Genomic DNA, 22403 nt, shown 5'->3' with positions numbered 1-22403 from the left:
AGCATCTTTGAAAAGAAATGTTTTTAAATTAGTCTTAAATTTATCAAGATTGCGTTCTTCTCTCAAATAGATTGGAAGAGAGTTCCAGACTTGAGGGGCCGTAACGGAAAAAATAAATTGTCGTCTAGTATTGATGATCTTGAGAGAAGGAATTGAAGGGACACGTATCAGAACCTTGGTAATTTTCCTTAGGCATATGTTGTTTAAAGCTGTAAAGCCAGACCCTGTTTGTCTTTCCTTCTTTGAAGAGAGTACAAGAACATTTATGTTTGAAAAGATATGTTCTTAACTTGTTGTGAAGTGAATTCAATTGTTTTGTTAAGCCGTATTTACAGACAGCTTTAGTTAAGAAGCTCTGCTGGTCAAGGCTTTTTCTGACCTTTTGGACTCCAGCCAGAGATAGAGGAAAATGCTGATGTCTTTAAAGTTTCATGTGACCTGTGTCCATATATGGTTTGTGTTTACGTCACATGCTGACACATGCTGACAACACTGATTCATTTAGAATGATATAAAAGAGATGTGAAGCTGATAATAAAGCGGACATGTTTGGAAATCATTTCTTGCCTCTACAATATGTCCCCGGGTGCACCTGTCTTCCAAATGGCAGAGAAAGAATGGGGCAGGAATTGGGACCTAATCCTTTTCAGGAATTGTCAATAAATGTTGTTCGTTTGACCGTAATATTCTATTCGAGGAGTAAGGAATTAATAATTTAAAAATAAATGCAGGAGTTTTAAAGAGTAATGATTTGAAAGTGAGTAAGCATAATTTGTAAGTTATTCTATGAGATACCGGAAGCCAATGGGCATTCTTAAGAAGTGGTGTTACATGATCAAATTTTTTTGTTTTTGTTATAAGCTTGATGGAAGTATTTTGTATAATTTATAAACGTCTAATTTCAACATATCTCTGGAGACGGGAGTGGTTCCTGGGGATTGGAGAAGAGCCTCACTTTGGTTGTTGGAAAAATAATGGAAGTGTTGCTGAAAGAAAGGATAGTGTACTTCCTTGAATCTAATGGGTTACAGGATCCGAGGCAACATGGCTTTACTAAAGGTAAATCGTGCCAAACGAACCTGGTTGAATTTTTCCGATTGGGTGACCAGAGAACTGGATCGAGGACATCTTAATGGCCTATGGACTTCTCTTTTAGGAAATTATCAAAGCTTCTTTTTATACCTCGCTAAGCTAACTGATTTCATCACATTCTTTAGCAATGAATTCCACAGTTTAATTACTTATTGTGTGAAGAAATATTTTCTCCGGTTTGTTCAAAATCTACTACTTAGCTTCATCGCATGTCCCCTAGTCCTAGTATTTTTGGAAAGACTGAACAAGCGATTCACATCTACCCTTTCCACTCCACTCAGTATTTTGTAGACCACTATCATATTACCCCTGAGTCATCTCTTCTCCAAGCTGAACAGCCCTAACCACTTTAGCCTTTCCTCATAGGGAAGTTGTCCTAAACCTTTTATCATTTTTGCCACCCTTCTCTGTACGTTTTCTAATTCCTCTATATCTTTTTTGAGATAAGGTGACCAGAACTGCACACAGTATTCAAGTTGCGACCTAACCATAGATCGATACAAGAGAATTATAACATTTTTCATCTTTGTTTTGCTTTCCTTCCCTGATAATTCTTAACATTTTATTTGCTTTCTTAGAAGCCACTGTACATTGAGCTGAGGGTTTCAAGGTATCCTCAACAATGTCCACCTAGATTCTTTTCCTGGGCAGTGACTCCTAACACTGGACCCAGGATCACAGTTATAGTTCGAGTTCCTCTTTCCCACATGCATCACTTTGCACTTGCTCACATGAAATGTCATCTGCCATTTTGATGCCGTCTTCCAGTCTCACAAGGTCCTCTTGCAATTTTTCACAATCCTCTTGCGATTTAACAACTTTGAACAACTTTGTGCCTTGACTTTCTAATTTCCTCAGAAGTCTTTCATGAGGTACTTTGTCAAATGAGCTTTGAAAATCCAAATACATGATATCAGCCGGTTCGCTTTTATCCACATGCTCATTCACCCCTTCAAAGAAATGCAGTAGATTGGTGAGGCAAGATTTCCCTTGACTAAATCCATGTTGGCTTTCTCTCATTAATCCATGCTTACGTATATGTTCGGTTCATAGACAACCCCGCGAAAGACAAAGGCGTGTGCCGACAACTGAGTGCAAGACGGAGGCGCGCGCCGAAGAAAATTACAGTTTTTAGGGGCTCCGACGGGGGGTTTTGTTGGGGAGCCCCCCCAGTTTACTTAATAGAGATCGCGCCGGCGTTGTGGGGGGTTTGTAACCCTCCACATTTTACTGTAAACTTAACTTTTTCCCTAAAAACAGGGAAAAAGTTAAGTTTTCAGTAAAATGTGGGGGGTTACAACCCCCCAAACCCGCCACAACGCGGCGCGATCTCTATTAAGTAACTTGGGGGGGTTTCCCCCCCCCACGCCCCCCCTGTCGGAGCCCTAAAAACAGTAATTTTCTGCGGCGCGCACCTCCGCGCTGCACTCAATTGTCTGTGCGCACCTTTGTCCCGGCGCACTTTTGACCTGACACCTATATGTTCTGTCATTTTGTTCTTTATAATGCTCTCTACCATACAGGTAGCAAGAGATACAATAAAAGGTATAGCCATCCCCTTTATAATAAGACACTTAAAATGAACAAGTAAATACTCTTTCACTAACAAATGTAAACAAATGCTGAAAGAGAAGAATTGAACAACCTTGGGAGAGAGGGAAGAAAAGCAATTGAAAGTGCCAAGAAAAGCTCCTCCCCTAAAACTGGCCAACTACCAACCCAGTCAGTCAGAGTCGCTCATCATTTTGGAGAGGCCTCCTCACACCTTCAGAAATGGCAGCCGGACAGTGACTATGCCCCTGTAGCTGGCAGCAACCACGTTACTTTTGGCCATGAACTATGCGATCCACAGCCTCTTATGACCTATATGATGTGCCGAAGTGCTGTAGATGTCTTTAAAGGTTCCTGTGGGGATATTTACAATACATATCTTACTCAATAGCTGAATGAATATCAGATCTCCAGCTGGGTGTTCAGAGTTTTGGGTTAGTGAATGTAATCAGACTGAAGGAATCACTGCAAAGACTGAAGGAGAGGATGATATCCAGAACTGGTGAATAGCCTTTCTCTCTTTTCCTTTGCTATTGCCTATCAGTATATGCGACACCACTTTCTATAATGTGACATGTGGAGACTTAGCAAAGCAAATGTCTTTAAAGATTACTCAATAGCTGTATAATTTATGTGCATAACTCTTATTTTTATCCAACAGGTGATGGATTTGGGAACAACAGTAAGAGAATTAGAAAGGGAATTGGGCAGCTGATAGAAGAATGGAAACGTAAAGACCCCTCTAAAGACAGCACATATCATTTAGCTGATTGTGTGGGAGGTATGAGTAAAGTTACACCACTCAGCATGAAAGACAGTCTTCAGAATGGAGCCAGACCCAATGTATGTACTGAACAAGGGGGAAATTCCAGCCGTTTCTCAAATCTTGGCCAAAATCAGAGACTCGATAGAGAGAGACTGTGTCTTAGCATTGCAAGTGAGGAGAGGTTCTCTGAGAATTCAGAAAAAAAGATTCATACACATAAGTCATTCCAATGTACTGAATGTGAAAAACATTTTACAGATAAATCACAGCTTATAATGCATGAGAAAATTCACAAAGGGCAAAAACAATCAAAATGTTCTGTGCCTAATAAAAGCTTCAATCAGACATTTCAACTGAAATGTCATGAATTAACTGATACTCGAAACAAACAAGTGTTTGAAATGAACCTCAAGGAAACTGAGCTATTTAAATGTCCGATATGTGATAAAAGCTTCATTCAGAAAAGTAATCTCAGAATTCATGAAAGAATCTACACTGGAGAGAAATCATATAAATGTCTTGAATGTGATAAAAGCTTCAATCAACAATATAAACTCAGAAGTCATGAAAGAATCCACACTGGAGAAAAACCATATAAATGTTCAGAATGTAGCAAACACTTCAATCGAAAAGATCAACTCAGAACTCATGAAAGAATCCACACTGGAGAAAAACCATATAAATGTTCTCAATGTGATAAAAGCTTCAATCAAAAATATAATCGCCGAAGTCATGAAAGAATCCACACTGGAGAAAAACCATATAAATGTTCAGAATGTGATAAATGTTTCAATCATTTAAGTACACTCAGAACTCATGAAAAAATCCATACTGGAGAAAAACCATATAAATGTTTTCAATGTGATAAAAGCTTCATTCAAAAACAGAAACTCAGAGTTCATGAAAGACTCCACACTGGAGAAAAACCATATAAATGTTCTGAATGTGGTAAAAGCTTCAATCAAAATAGTCAACTCAGAATTCATGAAAGAATCCACACTGGAGAAAAACCATATAAATGTTCTCAATGTGATGAAAGCTTCAATCAAAAATATAATCTCAGAATTCATGAAACAATCCACACTGGAGAAAAACCATATAAATGTTCAGAATGTGATAAAAGCTTCAATTACAGAAGTACTCTCAGAACTCATGAAAGAATCCACACTTGAGAAAAATTATATAAATGTTCTGAATGTTATAAAGGTTTCAATAAAAAAAACTCAAAACACATGAAAGAATCCATACTGGAAAGAAACCATATCTATGTTCTCAATGTGTTAAATGCTTCAGTCATACAAGTAACCATTGAATTTATAAAAAAATCCACACTGTAGAAAAATCATATGCTTCAGTCATTCTTTTACTGAAGTTATCCAACACATACACACCAGATACAGAACAAAAACATGTCAATTAACCAGTACACTGTTCACAATTTTACATATGTCTCCTTCACCTTCCCCTTTCCTCCAATTCCAACAGAACTGCCCAGTTACCCATTGAAGAGGTGACTTCTGGCCCTTGGGTAAGGGTATTCCAAAATGGTTCTCAGCTAGATTGAAAAGCAAGTCCCAGAGGGTATATAATTTTAGAGAACTTATGACGCTCCAAGGATAAGATATTAATCATTTGTACCTGAGATGGACGGTCAGATGAGAGCCATTGAAGTAATATCACCCTCAGCAAGGCCAGCACAAACTAACAATAAAAGGGTCTAAAACTCTTCCTCAAAGTGCAAGACCGAGGATATACCCTAAATAAAAGCTTATGAGTAACATTAAATTTTAAAGCCCATATCTGTTCAATATAGCCTAGAACCTGAATCCAGTAATGCACCACCCTACTACAAGACCAAAACATCTGGCCCAGAGTTGCAGCACTGTGCCCACAATGTAAACAATGATCTTTGGAGGTTATACCTAGCAGGCATACCCTTCTAGGGGAGACATAAAGCCTCATTATTTTATACTGCAACTCCAAGTAAGTAATATTATCATTAGGTATTGCAATATTTTTAATATAAATGTTCTCAATGTGATAAAAGCTTCAATCAAAAAAAGTGAACTTAGTTCATTAAATAATCCATGCTAGAGAAACAATATACATTCTGAATGTGATAAAATGTACACTTACATACATAATCTCGGAATTCATAAAAAAATCCAAACTGAAGAAAGACCATATCTAAGCTTTGAATGTGGTAAAAGCTTCAATAAATAAAAAAAAACTTCACAACTCATGACAGAATCAACACAAAGGCAAATCCATATAAGTGTTCTCAATGTAAAGCTGACTAGAATCCATGATGGCTAGGTCTAAGAAGTGTAGAAAGCTCTGTGTTGCATAGGTTGTTTATAATATATTGCCTTAAATGTGTTACATTAAATACTAAATTGATTAAGCACATTAACTCCATCATGAAAATATAGTAGATCCAGTGAGAACAGCAAAATCTGTTAACATGGACTGCAAGGAAACAATCATTTCAAACTATGTAAAAACTAAAAAACCATCTACAAAACCAGAGATGGGTTCTGTTCTAAGTGTCTTAATTATTGAATTTACAAGATCTTTTAAATGTGAGATGGGGGATGGGAAAGAAAACTGTGGAAATGGTGAGGGGGATGGTGTAGGGATGGAGAATTGATTGGGGACTGGTGGGGATGGGAGACCAGATTTTATCCATGTGCACACTCTACCACAGATTCTGGAGAGTTGGACTCAGAGAGATGTAGACTGGGCAGGAAAGTGATCCTTACAGGCCCCTCCTGAACAAACAGGGTGGCCTTACCTGGAAGAAAAGGGGGGTTAGCAGCAGGGTGGCCCTTGCGTGCATGCTCAGGGCTAAGTGAAAGGTCCTTGAGGATTCAATTGTTGCTTTGGGCCCAGAGACCCAGGAAGTAGAGAATGACATGTGGATGGATACAGTGGCATAGTAAGGTATGGAAAACTTCTCATACGCTGACAGATTGGAAATGCTGGGGCTATTCTCCCTGGAAAAGCGGAGACTTAGAGGAGACATGATAGAAACCTTCAAAATCATGAAGGGCATAGAGAAGGTAGACAGGGACAAATTCTTCAGGCTGTGGGGAGCCACAAGTACAAGGGGGCACTCGGAGAAATTGAAAAAGGACAGGTTTAGAACAAATGCTAGGAAGTTCTTTTTCACTCAGAGAGTGGTGGACACATGGAACGCGCTTCCGGAGGCTGTGATAGGCCAGAGCACGCTACAGGGGTTCAAGGAGGGTCTAGATAGGTTCCTAAAAGAAAAGGGGATTGAGGGGTACAGATAGAAATAGAGGTAGGTTATAAGAATAGTCAGAAACCACTTCACAGGTCATGGACCTGATGGGCCGCCGCGGGAGCGGACCGCTGGGCACGATGGACCTCTGGTCTGACCCAGTGGAGGCAACTTCTTATGTTCTTAAGGGAGAGGGGAGGCTATCCACCCCGGGTGCCATCTTGGTGGGGGCACCATCACCAATCCTCCTCTCCATCCCCCCCTCCTACCCTTCCTCCCTGTTGTGTGTGTGCCCTCATATCTCCCCATCAAACTATTTATAGGCACCACAATGAATATAGTGAAACAATTAACTTAGCGCTGGTAATACTCAAGCTGCCATAAACATTCTTTTTAACACATCGGAGATCCTCAGAATACCACCCTATCAAGTAGATCAGTAAGATCAATTAGATCAGTGTGGCAGCACTCCACACAAGTTCCCCTTTTCTTTGGTGTATATTCTTAATACCTTCTTTCGTGTTTATAAGTTAAATGTTATACTTTATATATGAAAAGTGCATGTTTCATTTTTTCAATCGTGTGAATATTATATACCCATATAACAAAGCCTTAGCTTAGTCAAGGTCGTTGCTGCACCAGTCCCCCCTCCGACGCGTTTCATGCTTCTTCAGGGTTCGGATTACTGTGAGTGCTGCAAAGAAATCTTAAATTAGACTAAGCAAGCTTACTGAAAAGAAAATAACTAAAAACGGTAATGTGGCTGCTTACCAGAAATCATAAGCAACTCGCTTACTCCATTAGATATCACCAAAGATGTCAATATGGCTGCGGTGGTTTTTTTACAGCACTAATAAAGACTACCCCCAGATGATGTCATCTAACCCAAACACCCAAAAATCATTACAAGTTAACAGCACTCAGGACCCAACATATCTCCCCAACATTCCCTGGGCCCGCATCCCACATCCCGGAACCCCTGTCCCCCCCAGTACCTTCAGAAGAACAAATGGCAGGAGGGAAGCTCATTCTCCTGCCTACAGGGCCGTGTGCTGCAAATGACGGGACTTCTCCCTCCCAATGAATCTTGGGATACAGTGGGAGGGGCCGAAGGAGCTGATTGGCTCAAAATGTTTACAGTAATACAAAAGGTAAATAACATAGGTTGGTCCATAGGTATTCTAACCTGGCTGATAACAGCTAAGCACACAAGCTAAGTACACTCACTATACTAAAATTGCAAATAATTAAAAAAAAAATATGTAAAAGCATTTAAATGAATAGCAGTATACTAAATATGGTTATGAGCAGCCAATGATGAAGCGCCACATAATTCTCTCCGCAGTCAAGAGATAGCACAGCGGTGGAGTGGTGGGGCTGAGGCATACTCATACTTTATTGGAACAATTGATTCCAACACATACCGGTTTCTGGTTACTATTATATGATTCACTGACATCTGATCCGGTAAAATAATAGTTATTAAAATAGCCATTTTCCCGGAGGTATGATAAAACCCAGCATCAAGGTTACCAAGATGGAGGGAAACAGCCACATTCTTAGCTCAAGGAGTGCCAGGATTTGGAGAAAGCAACTCCCAAGGAGCTGATGAACAACCAAGACTGTAGATTGCAAGGCTGTTGGCGTAAAGGGGAGCCCAATGACTGCTTTGTTTACTGTGCCCTGTTCACTTGAATATGAATGAGGAATGGAGTGTGACTGATGTGGTTGTGGCCCTGGAGATTCCTAATAGTGGCTAAGGTCCTAGGTGTCCTGGCCATATTTTACCTTCTACCCTGGGGGAAGGGGCTCCTGGCAACAGCGGGTGCTCAACCCATTAGAATTGAGCTGAGGGGGAGGGTATGTGAAGGATTAAGGGGGTTTCCCTCACCAATGCGATAGTTATACTATCAGGCAGCAGGGGGCACTAGCCAGAGAGGGGATAAACTACTTGTCCCAGAATGCCCTGAGCTGTGCAGCTCAGTGCTGAGTCAGGGGGTGGGACTCAGGAGGAGTGCTTCTGCTCCAGACTAGAATGATTGAGGTGAGGTCCCTGAGGGAGAAGTCCCTGAGAGAGAGAGAGGAACTCCCACTTGCCCTAGACATGAGCTGAGGCAGAGCTCTGTGAAATGGAATGATGCCTATGAAATATGAGTAAAGTAGAGGGGCTGAGTTAAACACTGTACTAAAGTGGATTGTGAGGTAAACTGATTTCCTGTCACTGTGAGGAAACCTAGTTAGGCTGGTGTGAAAATAAACTTCCTTTATTCATATACAAGTGTGTCCTGCGGGTAGGGCAGGATTGACCAATAGGCCAAGTAGGCCCAAAATGGTAGGGGGCCCAATGAAGGAGGGCATCAACATTGTTTTTTCCAAACGGCAATGGGCCCCTCCAGCATCGATCGGCAACGTGGGCCCCCCTCCACCATCGACGGAAAGTAAGACAAGCAAGCAACGCGGGTAAGAAAGGCAACGGGAACTATAATTGCGCAAGTGGTGCTGCTTGCCCAAAGCTTCCCTCTAACGCAGCTTCCTGTTTCTGCCTGGGCGCAGGGTGGGGTGGGGCAGGGGGCCCAGTGTACTTGTGTGTCTAGGGGCCCTCGACGAATTAATCCTGCCCTGCCTGTGGGTGTGGGCACATAGAAATCCTGACCAGCTTTGCCACACACACCTCTACCACAGACTCTAGAGAGTTGGAATCAGAGAGATGTGAATCTGGCAGGAAAGTGGTACTTACAGGTCCCTCAGAATAAGCAAGTTGGCCCACCTGGAAGAAAAGAGAGCTTAGCAGTAGGATGGCCCTTGCAAGCATGTTTTGCATGTGGGAGTCTGCTAGTGGCCTCTGGGAGTACAGTTGGCATTCAAGGTCTAGCAGAGGTCCTTGGGCACTTATGGCTTACCCAGAATCCACTGGGGTCAGGAAAGTATTGTACCTGAATGCAATTCTCCTTGAGCTACAACTGAAAAAAAAAAAAAAAAAATCCCTTCATCTCCTTAGTTCTTTCCCCTCACTCCTATAGCTTGTTGAGCTTCTGGTGGAGTGAGAGCTGCCAAGAGTTATAGGAGAGAGGGGAAAAGTACTAAGGTGATGGAGGATTTTTTTTTTCCCTCCCAGTTGTAGCTCAAGTGGACTTACATTCAGGAACAGTAGACAGACATGGGGGAAGCCACTGCTTGCCCTGGGATCGGTAGCTAGAATCTTATTATATGGGCTCCACCGGGTACTTGTGGCCTGGATTGGCCATTGTTGGAAACAGGACACTGGGCTAGGATGGACCATTGGTCTGACCCAGTAAGGCTAGGCTTATGTTATTATGTAAGTCTTAATGAAAGGCAAGGAGATGAAATCAATACCACCCACATTGGTAAGAGATTCTCTATTACCCTATCCATAATTCTAACCTCTAGTAGTATATTCCTTCTGTAACTCAAAACATTGTAAGTCGCCTTGAACCTGTTTAGGCATAGCAGAACTCGGAAATACCAGATTCGATTAGATTTTTTTTACACAGTCGAACTGTCCTCCTAAACTCATTGATGCAATGTTTGTGACTGCCCTTATGCACATCTTGAAAAATTGGAAGTCCTCTTCATTACTAAACTACACCTTTTGGTGGAATTCTTTGAGCATGTATCATAAATTTGAATCATATGCTTATGAAAAGAAAAATATAATTCGACTTTCCAAAAGTTTGATACAATGTAAATCACCCTGGAAATTCCTGGACTCATATGTTCAATCTATTTCATAGACACTCCTGTCTTCTTCTTCTTCCTCTTCTTTTTCTTTACCTTCATCTTTTTCCTCATTTTATTCTTTTTCTTTCTTCCTTCAATTTCTCTTTCCTCTTATCTTTTCTTTTATTATTTTTTCACGAACAGTCCTAGTACTTTGGATCTTTTAAAACGATTCAATTCTACATTGCACACTGTAACTGAATATTTGTTATACTAAATGTTTTGTTTTATTTTTTGATATCTTGTACTTGAACTGTTTCTTATATTTTTTCAAAAAACTCAATAAAAAATATTGAACTTAAAAAAAAAAAAGATTTATTGGTACTAGTGAAAGGTCACTTTGGGCAGCCAAAAAACCCTAGAGACTGGAAGAAAGCACAGATAGTTTATTAGCATACGTTTGGGACTCCTGAGCTCCAAGCTGGCTTCAGAAGTCCCGAAACCAGGACGTTACAGAGATATTTATACCTTCTTCTGGCTATACAACTGAATTCTAGAAAAAACTTTTCACGTGTTACTTTTCTTAACAATCATTGGTCCTCAGCTCACACTAGCAGGTCATTAGCAGGTCACTTATCTAAGCCCTGCAGTCTTTCTGTTACATGTTGTTTATGCTGAGATAGACATTAGAAGTTAGAAAGTCCAAGCTAACACCCAGTACAGGCAGGCTAGAACATGAGATAAGTTAGATCTGCAGCTAAACATAATTCAGCATTTTATTAAAGAGAAAACTTAGTTCAACACTTAGGAAAACCAGTCCCAGACTCCTTCACTAGGAGTAAAGATTCTACTGTTAAAGGGTGTTTAATAAATTGCTTACCAAATACTTTTCATAAAGTTCATGTATTTTGTTTTCATTAACGTACGTTGTAATTAGTTTTTTTTAAAAACTGTTTAATAGTCCAGCCAGCCTCTTTTGAGTTTTCCTGAAGGGAAAGGGGGAAAATCCCACCCACTAACACCTTTCTTTGCCAAGTGCCAAGCTTTAAAGGGACCAACAGAGTCTGCCCAAAGAATGTAATGTAATGTCATTTATTTCTTATATACCGCTAAACTCCGTTAGGATTCTAAGCGGTTTACAGAAAAAATAGACAATAGGGTGCATTAAAATTATAAGTAATATAGGTACTTAGATATTCCCTTACTGTCCCGAAGGCTCACAATCTAACTAAAGTACCTAGAAAAATGACAATTAGTAGAGTAATGAAAAAATAAAATAGAGATAGATGAGAAAAAATAAGAAAATAAACATTCTAATAAGACTACAATGGTCTAAAGGACTTTGAAAGGTTGAAAAGAGGGGAGATAGGAATAGATGCAGAAGGGAGAACCGTTGAAACTATAGAATTCTGGGGAAATTTAAATGAAATTTAAATAATAAAGTAGAAAACAAAAACCAAGTGGCAAAACAATGAATGAGATTTAAAAATAAAATATCATAAACTAAAAAAGAAAGTGAAAAAATAAAAAACAAACAGTCAAGACTGAAGTCCAGCTTGAAATGACTTCACTGCTTTGGCTGCGAAACTTCTCCAGATGTCATCCGATCCTTGTCAGCAAACCGGAAGCCCCAAATCCAGTGTCTCCGGTCATCAACTTGTCTAAGATATTCACTCTCTGCGCCTGCATGTCAAATTCACTGAAAAGAAGGCTCCTGCCAGATCCATCCTAGACACAGGGACGCTCACAAGTGGGCATTCGTATGTAACAAGCTATTAAATACAGTTAAAGATCTAATGCATACAATTGTACATCATTTTACCTTTCACCTGTTATAAAAGTTCTCATTTTCTCTTGATCCCACAATCTTCAGAGCCACTTGTTATGAGATCTACAGCTATCAGGAGATGTCAAGCCAGAAGATCCACGTTTGCATTTGAAGGAGTCTTATAGTCACAGTAGCTATGAAGATCCAGCACTCTGATATCATAAAAAAAAAGCATAAGGAGGAACCCAATCTGGATCAAGAAATTACATTAGCAATGAGTCTTCCTTTTTATTTATTTTTGAATTGTATTTAATCCATTTTTCCCCGTCCTCTTCATCAGTGTTTTTACGTCATAATTGTCTTTAATGTCCTGTTTGTTGGAAATTTTTTTATTTTTAATTTTGTAAATCGCATTGGATTTGGATACTGCGATTATATCAAATATTTTAAATAAACTTGAAACTTCAAAGGACAGGAGAATGAAATGGCTAGTATCTACCAGGCCACCTAGTGAAATTCAGTGGCCGTAAAAACTGCTTAATTAGGGAGTGTATTCTTCTGTTTATTTCTAGAATCCACTGCTTTATTTCTAGGATATGCAGCATAAAATCTGTTTTACCCTTTTGAAATCCTGCCACCTACTTGTAACCTGGATTTGCCACTGTTGGAAACAAGATACTAGCCTTGATGGACCTTTGGCCTATCCCAGTATGGCAAAGCTTATGTTTTTATGAAGTGTGATTATAGTCAAACGTGAGCATTTCAACTATTAACATAGTTTATTAAAGGTAATATACTATCACGACTGAGAACAGTCTAGGCATTTTTAAATAAAAATGAAAGGAACTCCAAAATTCATAGGACAGCAAGAAGACACAATCCAAAGGACACATTTACCCAAGAACCTCAGCAGGAGTCTTCATTGTATACTGGAGCCCAAAATCTTCGAAGAAAAATTTTGACAAAAAACCTTAAAATTAATATAGGAGGCTTCCGCCCAAAGGGTAACCACCAGGCGAGCCATGGAAGAAGTAGAGATCAATAACCTGAGTGGAAGAAGAGCAAAGTGATCTCCCCGGAATGTGAAAGCACATTTTGGTTGGCAGATAAGGAGGAGTCTCACTATATAATGCTTTAAGCACCAATGCCAAAATCATAATCATCACCCTATTTGCAACCGTAAACTAATGACATCAAATAAATAATGGCATAACGTGGTCCTCCATAAGTACCCCTGCCAATAACTGGAGAGCCGCATTCTGAAGTGTCTGCAGACACTTTAACCAGATATCGACTTATGAGGACATGTCCGGTTTTCAAAACCCGGCATTTTGTCTGGGTTTTAGAAAGACATTGCGTCGGAAGGGGGGGGGGCTATCTGTGCAGTGGGGGCGGAGCTAGGTGTAATGGGACGGGGATGGATGGAACTGGGCGGTGGATCTAAGGGGGTCCGGATTTTACCGACGTAAAATCTTTAACCCTACTACCGCTCCCATAATCCAAATGTGAAATTAACAATGTATGTGAAATAAGAAGAATTCTATATTTAGGGCCAGATTCTGTAAATGGTGCCTAGGCGCCAGTTACAGACTCACACCTGGTGAGTACGTACCTGAAGGCGAGGTAGGCACCGTGGGCACCTCCAATGGAGGCCAGGATTTACCTCACCTAAATAGAGATGCCAAGTGGAGGTGTTTTCTGGCACCTAACTTTAGAAAATGCCCCAGATCCACCCCTAACTATGCACGTGGGATCTCTTAGAGAGAGGAAGAGATAATGGTTACTGTGGATGGGCAGACTGGATGGGCCATTTGACCTTTATCTGCCATCATGTTTATGTTTCTATAATCTTAATTCTTGATGACATCACAATGCAGGTATAAAGAGCCTTAGCCAATAGGAAGGAGGACATAATGGATGCTATGGACAGGCAGACTGGATGGGCCATTTGGCCTTTATCTGCCATCATGTTTCTCTGTTACTTGGTGGTAGAAGCCTAGGCGGTGATGGGATAATCGCACGCGAGACACCAGCACGCTGACAATTCAGCGCAAGACAGAAGTGCGCTGCCGAAAAACTTATTTTTTAAGAGCTCCGATAGGGGTGTGTGTGTGTGGGGGAACCCCCCACTTTAATGCATAGTGTTCGCGTTGCCGTGGGGGGGGGGTGCAACCCCCCATATGATAGACAAAATGGAACAGTTTCCGATTTTTTTCAGTTAAAGTTCCATTTTGTCTATCATGTGGGGGGTTGCACCCTCCACATCTCCCCCAACGGCAGCGCGAACAGTAAGCATTAAAGTGGGGGGTTCTCACACACACACACCCCGTCGGAGCTCTTAGAAAATAAGTTTTTCGACAGTGCGATTCTGTCTTGCGCTGAATTGTCGGCGCGCTGGTGTCACTGACTATGAACCAGCCTAGGCACCTACCATTTAGAGAATCACACCTATTGGCTTAGCTGCCTTCTACCCAATTTTTTTTCCCAATTATTGAGCCAATTTACTAATTAAGGTAGGCACCTAAATTGTATGCGCCTACCGCTTTAAGCACATAACTTTAGACGCCTTAACGCTGGAACCCTGAGCACCTACTGTATGCAGAGACATTTTTCTCCTTGGTGAACCGGCAGAAACAATTCTATCCCTTAGAACAATATAGTTTATTTTTGATTTAAATATTCAAACCATGCTCTTTAAGTTGTATACTTCTGAATTAGTAACAAAAGATGCTGCTGCTTTTCCTTTGTATCTTATTATTTTACACTTTACGTGTGTTTATTTATTTCGATTTATTTCCTGCCCTCCCGGAAAGCTCAGGGCGGGTAACAGAAGGACACACACAGATTCTGAGAATGAGCTGACAGAAAAACCGGGAGGGTAACAGAATAACAGGGGGACCTAGGTATAATATTAAACGCAAAGAATTTATCATGAAGGAACAATGTACAGATTCTGTAGGCATAGGCTCTAGGTACAAGGTGAGGTTAACATGTTATCATGTATAGAGGGGAATCAGGTGGAGCAAGGGCGGAGACTTTGGAACCACAGCATATCAGGACACGGACTGAAAAGCGTGTTGGAGGCAAATAGAGGGAAAATCAAGCAGTAGTTCCCTGTTCCTCGTAACTAATTTCAGGCCTGGAACAGTTAACAGACGAGGAAGGTCTTTACTGCCTTTCGCAAAGACATCAGGGAGACCAGGGATCCGAGTTGTGTGGGCAAATGATTCCAAAGCTTAGGGATGAACTGGTGTAGGAGCGTTTACGTAGTAGGGTGCTTTGTGGTGGAGGCCCTTGAAGGCACAGCGCTTGTTGATAGGCAGCCAGTGCCAGTGCAGATGAGACAGGATCGTGGAAACTTGAGATTTTTTAGATGGATCACCGCATTCTGTACTTGTTGAAGACGGTTCAGGATTTTTTTGCTCTGAGGCCACTGAAGAGGGTGTTGCAGTAATCCATACATGAGAGCACATAAGCGTAGAGGATCTGGGCAAAGTCTGGTTCAGCGAGTTAAGGACGGATCCTTAACTGGCGTAAGAATGAGATGGAAATGACTTGGGAGATGTGGGCAGTGAGAAAAAGATGGCCGTCCAGTAGCACACCACAGCTGCAGACCTGGTCTTTGGCTATTAGTCCTTTTTGGCTATTATAGTCTTTTTGAGTGTCTGTAATTTCTTTAATAAATACATTTTAAAAAGCCACAATGGCATTGCTATAGCCTTTAGATCTCAGATTTAACAAGTTAGGCTTCTAAAAAGTAGCCTGATGATTCATGTTGGCAGTGACCATGCCTTGTATGTTGAATGCTTGCAATTGATAAAAATTATATATAATTAGTATATTATTCATTTCCTATATAAATATATACATAAAGGACTCCGAAAGCAAATGTTGGGCTCCTGGAGTCGGTGTCTTTACGTACTACCTCCACAATCTTGTCCAAACTTCAATCACTGGCATAAACCTCCCCTAGTGGTACAAAAAAAATGGCAGATAGAAGTCCTTGCAGGAGATTTTCTGGTGAAAAGGATGTTGGCAGCTATGGGGTGGCTCCCACCAGTGGTGCCAGATAGGAGATTACCGATCATGCATGACTTGCTGATACGATTGCTGCAGGTCTTAGGGACTGTTGTCTACTCCCCTTATGAAGAGTGTCTTTTTCGTTGGCCTTCTTCAGGGCGTTAAGGGTAAATGAACTGCTGACGAGTCCTTCAGAAGACCAGGAAGTGGAAGGGCTTAGGCTTGAGCAAGTGCAGTTGTGCAGAGATGCCTTGAGTACCAGTCGCATGATCAAAGACTGACCACACAGGGCGAGGCCAGTCGGTACAGCGGGTACCGGGACATGTCACTTGTCCTGTAGCCTTGCTGCAGGAGTACTTGGTGGTCCGGCCAGCAGGTGGAACAGTTATGTTGGTTCATCTTGATGGGTCTCTGCTTACCGGTTACCAATTCTTGGCCATGCTATGAAAGGCATTGGGAAAGTGCGGGCAGGACCCGGCAGCTTGGTACCCATTCATTTCGGATTGGGACAGCAACGAGTTCAGGGAAGCAGGCTTAGCCAATCAAGAAATTCAGGGTGTTTCGTGGTTACGTCCAAGTGGGGATGCACAGAGCAGGCATGTTGTAACGGGGTTGAGGGTGGTTTGGACTAATGAAGTTTGAAGTTGGGTTGTGGAGAGCATCTGAGCCTGTTGCTCTTGGCCTGCTGGCATGCGTTTTACTAAGACACTGGTTGGTATGATGGATGTTTCAGTTGTGCACTGTGTTTTCTAGGTGCGGTCCTGCGATCCTTCATGGTGTGGATTGTGGGCCACTCCTTCATTCACTGGGCCAGTGACAGAGCAATGATTCGCCCAGGTGGAGTACATCTCGGACAGGTGCAGCAGGATGTTCGCATATCCTGGTGGGGCCAATAGGGCAAGAGATGGTTCCAGTTGCTGCCTTTGCTGCATGGAATGAGGAATCATCCACAGAGCTCAGATAACCTTTCATTTTTAGTATTGTAAACCGGCCAGATACACGTCGATGGTCAGTATATTAAAATTAATTAAACTTGAAACTTGGTGGAAATGGCATTGATGCCTGGACGGTAAAACAACGTGGCTCATGATGATTTCCGAAGTGTGATGGCATGATTCCCTGACATGAGGTTGGTGTGGTTTGACATCATTCCGTGACCTCGTTGCCTGGGATCCAGGAGATGGACTCGGGGTTTGGCAAAAGTAAATAAACAAAGCGGGTTGTGGCCCGAGGTGATTTGCATATTTGACACAAATGGGTTGACATGTCATGCGGAGGACTTTTTGCCCGGGACAGAGTACATGTATCAGATATTGGATTGGACTTGCTTCTTGATGATTTCGCAACGTGTTGTGAATCGTGTTTGCGAGGGGTGGAGTGGTAATTACAGCTCTGTTGATTGGAGGGGGAGCCTGTAATTGGATTACAGGCTAGTGGCGGGGCTCGAGCTACAGAAACTTTGGGCTCATTGGGAGATGAGCGTCTGGAGTGCAGCTAGTTCAAATCGGGGTCCCAGGTGGCCTGTTTGAAGGGGAAGGGAGGTACCTGCCACTCCCCAGACTCTTGCTGGCTGAGGCGGGGTCACGGAGCTAAAAACAGCTTAGGGGGTATCATTTTGGTAGCTCGATTGTTGCGTTAATTAAGCGTTATTAGTTGTTCCAATAAACAGAGCTGTGACTCGGTTTTCCAAAAAACAGTGTTCTGTGGTTAATCGTTTGGGGGGATAAAGGGATAACCGGGCCTTTCCAGTTGTGAGTAATGTTTTCCATTTCTGATTATGGAAAAGACTAGTGCTGATTTTTTATGTGTGAGCTTTTGGGGAAAAAGTTTTAAGAAAAGAAATGGACTTTTTCTTTACCTATAAAAAGCTTTACAAAAATTTTTTTAGGGAAATAAGAACAGAAAAGATGTTGGACAATTAAATAAATATGTAAGGACAGGGGGGGGAGAGGAGGGGTATTTTTTTATGCCAATGATTGAAGTCTGGAGCCTATTTTGACGTTCTAAAGGGCTCCTTTTTCTAAGGCTTTCCCTACCTCTGAGTGCGTTGAGGTGCCAGTCTAGACAGTGGGGTTTTATTTGCTATAATAGTACATATTGGTAAGAGAACACCTGACTAAGAAAGAAAGTGGTTCATGAAGTGAGAGAACATTTCTTACTGATGATAACCAAGGCAGACACTTCCCTCCTGCTGGAATGGATTCAGACCTCCTAGAAAGATGACTACGACGGGAGGAGATTGGGCTGATTCCTAGGAATCTCGGATAAAGTTCCTCCTTCTTCCCCTCTGCAGATTGGGGTTTTACAGGGATTTCCAGTCCAGGAAGGCAACATTTCTGCTTTTGAGTCTTTTCTGCTTCTTGAAGCCCTGCAAACACTAGAGGAAGTGAAATCAGTTGACCCATGGGCAAAGCTCCCGGGCAGTGGGGACCCATCTCCCAATGGTAGATCTGTAGAAATAACAAAGCAGAAGGGTGGGGGGCGAAGCTCTGGGGGTTGAGGTCATGTGGCGGGGATAAGGCGGATTTGTAGAAATAATAAGAGAGCTGCAGGGCAGAAGGAACATGCTGGGTGAGTGGTTTTGAAAACAACAAAAATAGAGAAAAATCCTGCAAATTCCAAGTTTGGGACCCTGTTCTAAAATAACATGACTTGTGGTAAAATAACACATTAACTTGGCAAATATTTAAAGTACACTGTACCATACTAAGCAACTGGACTAATAAATCAATTAAACAAATCGAGCCTCAGACATACAAGCAGGACATTCCAGTCCAAGCTGAATATTTTAAGCTACTCAGGCTTAGTCTGTTATCATAGGCTCCTCTTACATATTGGGGGGGGGGGGGAGCACAGTAAAAAAAAAAAAAGCATACACTTGAGAAAAACCTGTGCTCCAAACCCAGATGTAGAGACAAACGCACAACGCTCAGGGCAAAACAGTGCACTAAACGTAGTTGTAAAAAAATACTAATATCAAGTTATTTAGCTGTGAAAAAAATCTCTCCCCCGGTTGTTTGAAGCTGAAGATTATGCTGCAATGCTGCAAACGCTGTCCATCTGAAAGATGAACGAATTGTATTCTCCAACACGCCGTGATTTAAAGCCAGAAAAATACAACGCAGTGCTGCACAGCTGTAAACATTACCAAATAGGCAGGAGCTTACATTGAAACTGTCCTCATTATAATTGCCAAAAAGCAATGCATATTCACAGTCCGTACATAAAGCCAATGGCAGGAAACAATAACCCCTTCTCTACAAGAGCCTTGTTTCGCATGAATACGCTGCGTCAGGAGAAAAGGGCACACACCTTTGCATTCACAAAAAAACAAAAAACATTCCTTCTTCAACCACAGATTTGTGGTAAAATAATAATAATAATAATAACTTTATTCTTTTATACCGCCACAATCTTGCGACTTCTAGGCGGTTTACAATCAAGAGTGCTGGACATTCAGCGAAATACAATAAGTAGATATTCAGAGGAAATACAGCTTGCTTTGATAACTTTCTCCCACAGGAGCCACTTGGGAATATAACTGCTCAATATTCAATCAGCCAAACCCTGGCTGAATTATCTCTCAATATTCAGTGCTGGGCAGCTGCCAAGGAGTCACCCGCAGCAGTACCTGGATAAATAGAGCCTTGTGAGGTTCATTAAATGGATGAGTTCTCTTATTATGTGTGGAAACTGTGTACATTTTTATGAGAACTTTTCATGAATTCTTTCTGTGCCCCTTAGGCAGCCTTAGCGTTAGACATGTTATTTATTCATTCATTATTTCTGCTTATGTCACAGGTTCACTTCTGTTGCATCACAGCTTGTATTTTTGCTGGATTTTAGGGAAGTCATTACAGATTAGGGCTGAGCAGCCAGAAATGGTTTCTTTCATGTCATTTCCAGGAATGTTCATTTTGGTCAGTTTTGTCTGGCCAGTTTTTCATCACAGGAGCAAAGTCATAAAGGACTAAATTCAACAAATGGGGCTCAAAATTCAGCGTTGACAACACTGAACAGTATTCTATGAGATGCTCTGGATCTGTGCCCAACTTTGCCACAGACACGGTGCAGCATGAGGCCTTGTTGCAAGGAGTTGAACAGCATCATAGGCTTTATCTTGACTTTCTCAAGAAAACACTGAATGCTTGAGTGTTTGGAATGCCATTGGTAGATGACTACACCAAAGTGTACGTGTAGAGCTTATTAGCAAAGTAAGTTAAATTTCTGTTATTTTCCACAATAAAGAGCAGATATTGAAGGTTCATTTAATAAAATACTGCGAGAGTTTTTGCATAAAATGTCTTTTCGCCAATGTATCATTGCTGAGTGTGAAAACATAAAAGTTATAGCTATAATACCAAGAAATTTGTTCCATTAAGTAAAAATAATAGCAAATTTTCAGAAAAATGGAACGTTATGTAATCAGTGGCTTTCAACCACCCCAAAATTTTTTTAAAAAATTATTTTCTGATCAAGCACAATCAAATTCATGGGAGAAACTTCAATTCACACGGTTTTTTCAACTTTAGTTTTTTTCTGGACAACTCTACCAGCTCACACGTTAACAATTGCAATGACAAAATTGCATGAATTGTTGTTCAAATTAATTCCCAATCCACTGTGCTCTCTGAATTTGGCCCCATGCATCTTCTTTTTGTTTCTGAACCTAAAAAAAATTGCTGTATGGGAAGAGATTTTCTTCAGGTTCTGCGGACACAGATGCTGTACATAGCTATTTATTCAAGTTTAGATGTTCTGTATTTTACTGAAGGCATGAAAGGTCTGAAAAAAAAATGTAGGAGCAAATGTATTGCGTTAAAAGGAGTCTATGTTGAAAATAAATTTCATTCCCACCTCCGAAAAAATAAAAATTGTTTTCTTAGTTAGGCAGGAAACTTCAATGGACCCTCATAAGACTTTTTCCCCAGTGCTTGCAGGGTAACCCATGGGAGCTTGGATAACCTGGTCAAGTGCCACTGCCTGACCCTGAATGCCAACTGCACTACCAGGGGCCATTGCCAGACCCAGTATGTCAACTGCGTTCCCATGGAGACCATTGCACTCCCAGAAGCCTTTGCTACCTCCACTGGTTGCCAAACACCAACTGTACTCCCAGGGGCCTCTGGGACCAAAGCATCAATTGTGTTCTCTATTTATTTATTCAATTTTCTATACCGTTCTCCCAGGGGAGCTCAGAACAGTTTACATGAATTTATTCAGGTACTCAAGCATTTTTCTCTGTCTGTCCTGGTGAGCTCACAATCTATCTAATGTCCCTGGGGCAATGGGGGGGATTAAGTGACTTGCCCAGAGTCACAAGGAGCAGTGGGGGGTTTGAACCCACAACCTCAGGGTGCCGAGACTGTAGTTTTAACCACTGCACCACACTCTCCACCCTTTCATCTTGCCCTGAGTATGCTCACAAGAATCATCTTGCCACTAAGCCCCCCTATTCTTCCAAGTGGATCATCCTAATTGTTCAAGAGAGGCCCTGTAAGGATCACTTTCCTGCAGAGTTCACATCTCTGATTCCAACTCTCTAGAGTCTCTGGTAAAGATGTGCACAGGGGCATAATCTGGTTCCCATCCCCACCTGTCCCTAGTCAATTCTATTCCTACCTACCCCATCCTATTCTTACTGTCCCCTAACTATCCCCAATAAATTTTTTTCTATCCCTGCACCATCTTCACAGTTTTCTTTTTCATCTCAATACCCAACCACACTTGTAAATTCAATAATTGAGGAACTTAGAATGGAACTGAGCTCTGGCTCTGTAGATGATTTATTAGTTTTCATAGTGTTTTTTGTTGGCACATGTCCTCGGTCCCGATGGCGCCCTTCCCCCGTGGCATGATTTTCATCTTAAGCATGTAATTCTGGCTACTGATTCCTTCGCTTATTTTCAACTGGGTCATTACGTGCGATCCTTGGCTAGGGAGGGCCTTTGGCTGGGTTTGGGGAATAAACTCTGTAATTTCTTTGATCAATTTGTGGACGTGGGACTCTCGGTTTCGGCACTCCATAAAGCTTTCTGTCTTCTTGCTCCCCCTAGGTCTTGGGAGGCCTTGTGTGCTTGTTGGGCACCGGATTTAGGTCTGTTAGCGACTGATTTGGATATAGGTTGCCTTATTAAACATATCCCGATCCTTTCAGTGTCAGCTGACCTCCGGGAGTGCCAATTTCAAGTTTTTCACCGTGCATATTTTTCTCAGGTCCAATTGTATCGTTCTGGTTTTGCTGAGTCGGATCAGTGTGAAAAATGTAAGAGTGCTCTTAAGTC

At 41.5% G+C, this 22403-nt stretch overlaps 1 pseudogene; it reads left to right on the top strand.

Moving 5' to 3' along the window:
- The window catches only part of LOC117367671, a 154901-nt pseudogene extending 148946 nt beyond the window's left edge, over positions 1–5955 (top strand).
- The last annotated feature ends 16448 nt before the right edge of the window (positions 5956–22403 follow it).

The sequence above is a fragment of the Geotrypetes seraphini genome, chromosome 10 (genome assembly GCF_902459505.1).
Source record: "Geotrypetes seraphini chromosome 10, aGeoSer1.1, whole genome shotgun sequence".
In the NCBI taxonomy this organism is placed as follows: domain Eukaryota; kingdom Metazoa; phylum Chordata; class Amphibia; order Gymnophiona; family Dermophiidae; genus Geotrypetes; species Geotrypetes seraphini.
The sequence above is the reverse complement of the archived record's forward strand: the minus strand, read 5'-3'. Positions and strand labels throughout refer to the sequence as shown.